Genomic DNA, 10,100 nt, shown 5'->3' with positions numbered 1-10,100 from the left:
TAGCGTTACAGAGTCATCTTTCATTTTCATTAGATCAATGAGGCAGTGCTACTGGCCACGTACCAAAAGTGCTCAACTACCCATTCAGAAATAGACATTGTAAACTGCATATTTATTATTTTTGCTTATAACTTTTATTTTTATTATACAGTTTCTGTATTATATATATAGAAAGTACCTCTGGCCTTTCTTGTCCTCTAATGCCCCTCACCCCAGTCTACCCAGACCCTAACATTAACACCTTGAAGGAACCTCACACCTCCATATCAAAACACTAATTTTTGGGGTCCCTCAAAGTGACCCCAGCTCACCCAGCTCATTCAGCTGTGTTGGCTGGAATTTAATCAGTCAGATTTTTTTTTTTACTCCTGAATCAGACGTGTGATTTAAAAAATAATATTTATGAAATCCCAATCCATTTGCTGTATATCACGTACCTTTTCCAATGTTAAAAATTCTTTTTCTACAAAGACTTCCCTTGAGCTGGTACAGGTGTTCTTTGGTATGAACTTCAGACTTTTAACATGATTATTGTACCACTCCGGGACTGATACTGTAGGTAATTTATTTAGTAGTTAATCTGTTACTAGGATCCTCTCTATAAATGATTAATTGTCTTTAATCAGCACTGAGTTTTTCTGTCACCTGACAGAACTGTAATTTCAATAGGTACTTTCTGAAACTTCTATAGCTAGAATTAAATTCTTTGTTTTAGGGCATTGTTAATATTAACAATTTTTCTATAGCCTAAAGTAACACAAACTAGACATTAAAAACAGAATGTCTAGACAGAAACTAGGCATTCAAAAGGCACAGCTATATTTTTTCCATTGTAATTAATGAATACTATTACTTTATGAAAATTGTAATAAATTGATATGTAATATATGTGAAATAAATAGGCACTGACTTCATAACAGTATTAAGTTCATAAATTCAAAAATTCTTTAAGGAAACTCTTGGCTAGTTCCATATAATTGAAATTTATTCTTTTATTTTAATTAATACAGTCACTAGCATGATTATAAAACACATGCTGTTTTCATGTTAATTAATGATAGTCAATGAGTATAATTTACTATAACTTGAAGACAAATAAATTTTTATTAAAATGGGGGTTTTATTTCATTACTGAACGCCTACATTTGATTTTCCCACTTCTTAGTATATAACCCATACTTTTCCAAGATACTTTCTTGTGTGTAAGAGGTAAAACCTTTTTTTATTTTTTTTAAATATATTTTATTGATTTTTTACAGAGAGGAAGGGAGAAGGATAGAGAGTTAGAAACATCGATGAGAGAGAAACATCAATCAGCTGCCTCCTGCACACTCCCTACTGGGTATGTGCACACAACCAAGGTACATGCCCTTGACTGGAATCGAACCTGGGACACTTGAATCCGCAGGCTGATGCTCTATCCACTGAGCCAAACCGGTTAGGGCAAGAGGTAAAACCTTTATGTGGTTATATTCTGGTTCAGCTTCTCCTGTACTCCTCAAACACTCTGTGAAATATGTATTTCTGCATGGAGGAATCACGCAGGCATCTGGAACGCCTTATGATTTCATGGGCAGAAAGTTAAAGTCTTCTTCCTGTGTGAATATGACAAGGAAAACGTGAACTGGATTCATTCATCTGACAAGCACATTTGGCTTTTCTTGAATGAAGTAGGAAGAACCTCCCCCAGGTGGCAGTAGCAGCCTGTTTCCTAAGAAGTAATTTTGAACTAGAATTTATTTTCATTTTCTTCCTGAAACCATAAACTGACATTCTTCAACAAGGTGATCTACATCAACACATAGGACTTGTGTGGAAGGTTTTTAAATAAAGGCAAGACTGAACCTTCTTTCCCATGTTCGTTACAAAAAGTGGCACACATACAAGGTTCTTAGTTTTTAAACTTTCTTCCACTTTGAAAACATAGTTTAAATCATTTATTGAATGCAACATTTGACTGTTTAAAAAAAGTTTCAGAGTTTCTATATATGGTTAAAAATACAAATAATTTTCAAGACATTTAATGGAGATTTCATACCTGAGTCCACTTAGAGGTCATATAGGAGAGTAATCTATACTAATAAAAGGGTAATATGCTAATTAGACCAGACATCTTCTGGACATCCTTCTGGATGTCCTTCCAGACAAAGCCAGGGTGGCGGGGCTGAGGCAGAGGTGAATAGGGGCGACCAGGCCGGCAGGGGAGGGCAGTTAGGGGTGACCAAGCAGGCAGGGGAAAGCAGTTGGGGTGACCAGGCCAGCAGGGGAGGGCAGTTAGGGGGGACCAGGCAGACAGGCAGGTGAGTGGTTAGGAGCCAGCTATTCTGGATTGCAAGAGGGATGTAGCCAGTGAACCATCCCCTGAGGGGTCCCAGAATGGAGAGGGTGCAGACTGGGCTGAGCGACCCCCCCCCTTGCACAAATTTTGTGCGCTGGGCCTCTAGTCTATACTAATAAAAGGGTAATATGCTAATTAGACTGGGTTGACCAGACAGGACATCTTCCAGTTGTCCAGTTCTTGTCCCAGAAAAGCCATGGTGGCAGGGGCCCGAGACAGAGGTGGTTAGGGGCGATCAGGCCAGCAGGTAGAGTGGTTAGGGGTGATCAGGCAGGCAGGCAGGTGAGTGGTTGGGAACCAGTGGTCCCGGATTGTGAGTTAGATATCCCCCCTCCCCCTGAGGGGCCCCAGATTGGAGAGGTTGCAGGCTGGGCTGAGGGACCCTCCCCCCATGCACAAATTTCATGCACCCGACCTCCAGTGTGTTAATATTAGATGATATTAAATGATTGGTGTTAATTATTTTTGAATTAGGGTGAAAAAACAACTTGAAAAATCACCTCTTTCTTTTCAGTCTCTTGGTTAAATATAATGTAGCAGGGATAAAGCTGTATAAATTTAACAGCTGGCTCCAGGATTCTCTGAGAAAGGGAACCACCTCTGTTTGAGGATAGTTTGATTAACTATTATGGGGATCCTGAGAACATGAACCAAACTCATATAAAGTGATAGCTAAACTGTTGGGGATGAGGGAAGGGCCAAGAAAAGTGTAGGAAAGATTATATGGGTATATAGAGGTGGGAGGGATGGAGAAAAGGAGGAAAAAAGGAGGGAGAGAGGGAGGGAAGGAGGAAGAGAGAGGAGCCAGAGGTGGAGGAAAAGGGTGAGGAGGAAAACGGCGAGGAGGAGAGAGGGGTAGGGGGAGGAAGAGGAGGAAGAAAAGGAAGAGGAGGAAATCTCTCACTTGTGGAAATTGCTAAGGGACTATTTTAGAGCTATTTTATTTAAATAGTTCTTACCTTAGAGCAATTTGATTTAAAGATTCACAGTTTTAGATAAATTCCAATTTACATTGGCTTGAACTGTGAACCCATTGCTAGTATGTTAGCTTTTCATAACAAAGAAGACCCTTAGAGTAATAACCAGAATCTTTATTTATGATGTCTAAATGACCTTAACCTTGGCCAATACTGCTCCAAGTCAAGAGGAACACCGATAAGGTGGTTAAAGTTGGTGGTAATTTGATTGACTCAGTTTGAGGAGGTTTTAGAATAAGACATCAGATCTCACCTTTCAAAACATTTTATAGAGAACAGTGGTCATCAGATTAAACTTGGGGACAGATGATCCTAATTTGAACACAGTCTAATGGCTCTTGGAGCAATGAAGAATGCCCATGTCTGGGCAGAAATATTGATGGGAATAGGAGGCTTTGGTCCAAACTTGGTTGGTTTCATAATTTAAAGTCTCTACTACTCCCATCACCACACAGGAACACTTATGTTTTTTGTTGATGTTGTGGCTGTTGATTTTCGTTTGTTTGCTTTATTTGTTTTCCTTCTGAGTATTTCTAATTAGTTTTTTAGAATTATAAATGAAATATGCACACTTCAAAGCATTTAGGAAATTCAGAAAAGAACAGAGAGGAAAATAGAAGCACTTTTAAATCTTTAATACTTAGGGCCCATGGGGCAATGGCTCCTCTTAGGGACTGAGAAAGTGAGTACATTTCTTTTTCCAAACTACCCATTTCCTCACCCTATTTACTGCCCTTCCTTAAAAATCACTACAGTAATGAGAGGCATTACTAATGGGATTATGTTTAGTATGTGAACTGTGTGAGTCAAGAGTAATTGTTGGCAATCAGGATATGGTATTTTGCTATGCTACTGCATTTAATTTTCTAAGATTTATTTATAATTTTAGCAACATTATTAATAGCATACTGGATTATAGATTTCTATTTTTACCCTATATTTATCAGGTTTTCAGGAATACACTAACTTCTTATCATGAATTAAGAAATTTCTTTCTTTTATGGTGCTCTGCCATAATTTAGATATCTTGGCAATTATATATCCCTGGAAGGTTTGAAGAAATTTTCGGGAGAACAGCTAGGCCCACAACCTTTCTGGAAGTCATTCTTGAACAACTTAAAAAATTTCTGTCATGGTAATTTGACTCTTCTTGTGTCAATATTGGTGATTTATATTATAATCAATATTTTACCCAGATTTAGAAATTTTAAAGTATAATCACCTCTATTTCTGGTTTTAGATTCCCCTTCTTGTTCTGAAATGCTTATATAACAAGTTTGGCTTTATGTACTTAATAAATGTTTGCATATGCACCCGTGTGTGTATGCAATTAACTTTTGTACTTTTATAGTTTGAAGTGGATTTCCAAGATCATAAACAAAATTTATAATCTGATGCCTCTAGGACATAATGATTTGATTTACAGAACTAAACTTTGGCCACCAAATCTGAGCCAATTATTGGCCACCAACTCTGAGGCATTGTTGAAAAGATAAATTCAGTCTTGAAAGCAAGAATAAAATCAGTAAAGTTTTAACTCTATACTTGCTAAAGGAACATTAAATGTTGAGAAAAAAATGTCAGCACAATAAACATGCTTACTTCAGATTCCCAAAATTTGTCAAATGATCTCAAAGTTCTCAAGCCTTATTCTTGAAAAACTTGCTAAATTTTATTATCTTAATTTAGATCCTTTAAAAACCTTTTTTGTCTATTTTTGAGAAACAAGGTAACAGACTATAATGCAAAATACCATCAAAGATATATTAATATAAAATAATTTTATATGTCAAAAATTTGATATGTTTTAGTCCTCTTACCTTAAAAAATAGCATGCATTTAACCTACATGGATAAATGTATTTTATTACAAAACTAGAGGCCCAGTGCACAAATTTGTGCACCTTGAAGGAACTGTGGGCCATGAGGCTGTGGTGGGCACAGAGGCGGGTCTCAGCCCATCCTCTGTGCCCCTGCCCAGCCCCTCCCACCACGGACCAAATGATACTACTAATTACAGAAAGGCCTGCAGACAGGGGTTCCCCTGTTTGCTGGCAGCCCCATTCCTGCCACTGCCACTCCCACTCCCACGTGCTGATGGCGCAGGCCCTGCTCGCACCCACTGATGACATGGAGCAATTCGGGTTGGCGCTGTCAGTGGGTGCGAGTGGCGGCTGCTGCCCCGATCATCCCTCAGGAGCAGGGGGAGGTGGAGAAGCCCTCAGGGGCGATCGGGGCCTGCAGCCACCGCTCACATCCACTGATGGTGCGGAGTGATTGGGGCTGGTGCCAGTTGCCTTCAGAGGGTACAAGAGGCAGCTCCAGTGCCGGCAGTGGGTGTGAGCAGGGCTGGCACCCACAGCAGGTGCGAGCGCTGGGCAGGACCACGGGACATGGAAACAAAGACTTTTTAGTAACCAATAGAGACTTGCCCCGATGACAGTAACTGGCACCTTGCCTTGGTCTGGTGCCTCTGCTCACCTGCTCCACCATCCCGCTGTGGCCAACACCCACCATGTTCCGCGCATCCCCTGGTGGTCAGCGCATGTCATAGTGACCAGTTGTTCGGTTGTTCGGTTGTTCCACCGTTGGGTCTATTTGCATATTAGCCTTATATAAGAAGGCACAGAAGCTGAAGGTGTCATAATGATTAATAAAGCTATTGACCTCTTGGCCTCTGACACAAGACACTAGGCTGGCTTCAGTGTCTTAGAGATTCTAGTTATGCCATGTATATTATTCAATTTCAAACTTTTATGAGTTATAAATTATGAAATGTATTTGGAAGTACTGGAAACTTCTCTTAAGATATAAAACAGCGATGTTCAACCCTTTTCATCTCATGGCACATATAAACTAATTACTAAAGTTTTGGTGGCACACCAAAAAGTATATTTTTTGCCAAACTGACAAAAAAATAGGTATAATTTTGATTAATTCACACTGGCCAGCTACTGTTGTATTGGCTGTTGTTATTTTTTATTTGAAAATCTAAGGCAGTGGTTTTCAATCTTCCTAATGCTGCGACCCTTTAATACAGTTCCTCATGTTGTGGTGACCCCCAATTTCACTGTTACAAATTGAACATAATTAAAGCATAGTGATTAATCACAAAAACAATATGTAATTATATATGTGTTTTCTGATGGTCTTAGGCGACCCCTGTGAAAGGGTCATTCGACCCCCAAAGGGGTCGCGACCCACAGGTTGAGAACTGCTGATCTAAGGGAAAAGAGGTTGGTGCCCCTGACTAAGTAGTCAGGTATTGAATGTTTTAAAAATTCTTGCTGATATAAAGCATCATGAATGCCATAAATAGTAGTTAAAAGATGCCACATCTAATTCCTCTTAAACTTGATGTCACAAAATCTTCCATTTTATGAGAACAACTTTTTTCTTTGCAAAATAATTTAGAATCTCAAGTTAATAAAATAGATCCTACATAATAATAACTATGACTTTTCTAATGTAGTTATAATCTTCCTAGGAACCTAATTTTTCTTTTCTTACAAAAAAGTAATGTTTTTTCTCTTAGCAATAGTTGTGATATGGAACTAGCTTCCTAGATACTGTCACATGAATTTGCTAATAGCAAAATGCCTGAAACACTAGACCAACAAATGATACTACTAATTACAGAAAGGCCAAAACATTCTTTGGTATCTTCCCATCCGATGTTGAGATTAGGTAGGGTGTGTGTAGGGGAATGAGGGGGAGGGGAAGGAAGTGTTTGTGTGTTTGTGTGTGTGTGCGTGTGTGTGTGTGTGTATGTTCCTTGTCTAATGTGGGACTGCAATCATCAACTAAGCTTTGCAAAATACGTCATTCATAACAATAGGACAATTTTATCAGGCTCTTATCAGAGTGCAAGCTAATTGATGATATAGTTCTTAGCATTAAAATCAGTTCTTTTTTTTTAAATGTTTTTTTTAATATATCTTTATTGATTTCAGAGAGGAAGGGAGAGGGAAAGAGAGATAGAAACATCAATGATGAGAAAGAATCATTGATTGGCTGCCTCCTGCACGTCCCCTACTGGGAATCAAGCCCACAACCCAGGCATGTGCCCTTGACCGGAATCGAACCCGGGACCCTTCAGTCCGCAGGCTGACACTCTATCCACTGAGCCAAACCAGCTAGGGCTAAAATCAGTTCTTAAGTGTTTCCAGGGAATAAAATATTGGATGGCAAAGCTCTACTATATAGCAGCCTTTTATTTAACCTTAAAAGGTAAAAGAACAGCAGATCACTAAATGTACTTTTGTGACCGGGAAAAGGAAGTTGAGATTTCTAAATTCCTAACTACACTGAGGAGTGACTGAAATACTAAGAAGAATCAAGTATTTGTCATCCATTGCAGATTTCTGTACAATTCAGATTCTTAAGAACGCATTGTAGAAAGGGAGGTAGAGTGATGCAGAAAAGAAAATGTCAGTTTTGTGTTTGTGTGTGTGTGTGTGTGTGTGTGTGTGTGTGTACATGCAACGTTATATACAAGTTCAGCATAATGTAATAGAAAGTTAAGACTTTTATAGCACATGTACCAGGCATTGTTCTAGACACTTTAATCTATTAACTCACACAACTTGCTGAGGTTTTAAAAAATATATATTTATGTATCTTTGATGACATAATAAAGGACTTTCAGGCACAGAGAGGTTGAGTAATTTGCTCACAGTCATACAGTTGGTAGATGACAGAGTTGGGTTTGCTCTTTTTTTCAGAGTGGAGTTGTAGGTACTCATCTGCTCAACTAGTTGCTATTTTCATTTCACTGCATCACGAGCTCCCTGGCTCTGAGTGTAATCTTTTCTATAAGTCACTCGATGTCCTGACCCCCACATAACAACAGAGTTGCCTGAGGGAGGCCGGGATCCTACCAGTAGGTGGTTACTTGGCCCTCTAGGTTCCTGACACCAAGTAACAACAGTGAGCCAACACAAGTGATTATGCTGTCAATTTAGCTTTTATTACTTTCAGGTTTAATCCAAATTACAAACACATCACAACACACACACACACACGTATTGGGGGTTAACGAACCGAAAGTCCAAGTGTCTCAAATGTCCCTTTGGTCAGGGCTATCAGCAGAGCGGTGGTTACCGGTCACTCAGAGGCACACGAGCCTCGGTGTCCAGGGGTCCACATCTTGCAAGGAAGACTGCTGAACTAGATTAGACAGCAAGGCCCCGGATTTATCAACGACCACCAAGCCAGACACATGAGCTGTCAGCCAGGCTCGTTCGCAGGAGAGTGTATAGCAAGTGTCACTGCTCTTCGTTTCACTTTTATCCTTCTTGTGGAGGTGTCTCCCTTCATCTTTAGATTAGCTTGTGTCTCTGAGATTAGCCCTCGAAGTCCACATCAAAATATTTGGCAACGTCCAGGAAGATGGTGGTCGAAGTCCACATCAAAATATTTGGCAGCGTCCAGGAAGATGCGTGGTCATCGTTATCACTTGAACCTGTGGGTTGACTGGTATATGTTCAGATAATAGGACTTGGCTATTAGCTCAGACCGGTATGTGTTCAGATAATGAGGTTCAAACACAAGTTGGAGTTAGTTATACTAACTGCTCCATGAGGTTCAAACACAAGTTGGAGTTAGTTATACTAACTGCTTCATGAGGTTCAAACACAAGTTGGAGTTAGTTATACTAACTGCTCCATGAGGTTCAAACACAAGTTGGAGTTAGTTATACTAACTGCTCTCCACAAGCTGCAGCAATGGGCCAGAGCAACAGGGTTGTACGCCAGAGTGCAGGGAAGGGGAGAAGGGACACTGGAAGAAGGCAAAGCAGCATGGGGAGTTCAATTCATCAATATATGTAAACTGGTGCTCTATTTTTATGCTTTTCCCCCTAAAAATGTTTTGGGGAAACATTTAAAACATAAAATCAAGAAATGCTGGATTTTCTAAAGGAAAAGTTAAAGTTATCCAAAGTTAGTTGAAGTTTGGCAATAATGGGCTTTGCTTCTGTTTTGGGACTAATCTTGTTGATCTAGAACACTTTAATCATAAGGACTCTCCTCCCCCCTCAATCTCAACCAGAACAATAGTAATAATCATAATGATAACAGCTGTACTTAAGGGGCAATTATTGTGAACCAGGCACGTGCTCAGTGCTTTATGTGAATTTTTTCATGTCCTCCTCATAACAAGTTTATGTTGTAAATATAATTATTATCACTTTCCCAGGGAGGAAGCTGAGGTTCAGGAGAAGAATTCTCCCAAGGCCACACAGCGAGGGAAACCCAACCCAGGCCTACCTGAGTCCAGAGACTGTATATTTATTTACTATATCATAAAGAGAATATAAACACAAAAGGAAAATGCTAAGTGCTTAGCACAAGTCTTTTGCTTATGTTCTACTTAATTCTGGTCATACCCAATAGCTATCCTAAATAACCGTGCTGTTAACGTCTTATACTGAACTGGTATTGTACTTCTGTGATCGTGGTCCCGCACAGTACATCACATCCTGCTTGTCAGCCAAGTCTCCGCAGAAATTAACAAGCATGATTTAGAAGTCAGAGGCAGAGCCGGCGAGAGAGTGGGTGGTAAGTTTTAAGAATGGTTTTCAGGTGCTCACCACATGAGCTAAGTGCAAAGAAGACAAATGCTAAGGTCGATACGTTGTGTGGTCTATGAGAGATGAGGTCAGTAATGCAACACTGTAGTGGTAAATTTCGAAGAGAGACATATGATATTTACATAATTCCTAAAAGGTGAAATTAAATAGGTCTGGATAAGAGCCACTATCTGTGCCAAGCATGATTATATGAA

This window comes from Myotis lucifugus, unplaced genomic scaffold, assembly GCF_000147115.1.
Source record: "Myotis lucifugus unplaced genomic scaffold, Myoluc2.0 scaffold_182, whole genome shotgun sequence".
NCBI lineage: Eukaryota > Metazoa > Chordata > Mammalia > Chiroptera > Vespertilionidae > Myotis > Myotis lucifugus.
The sequence above is the reverse complement of the archived record's forward strand: the minus strand, read 5'-3'. Positions refer to the sequence as shown.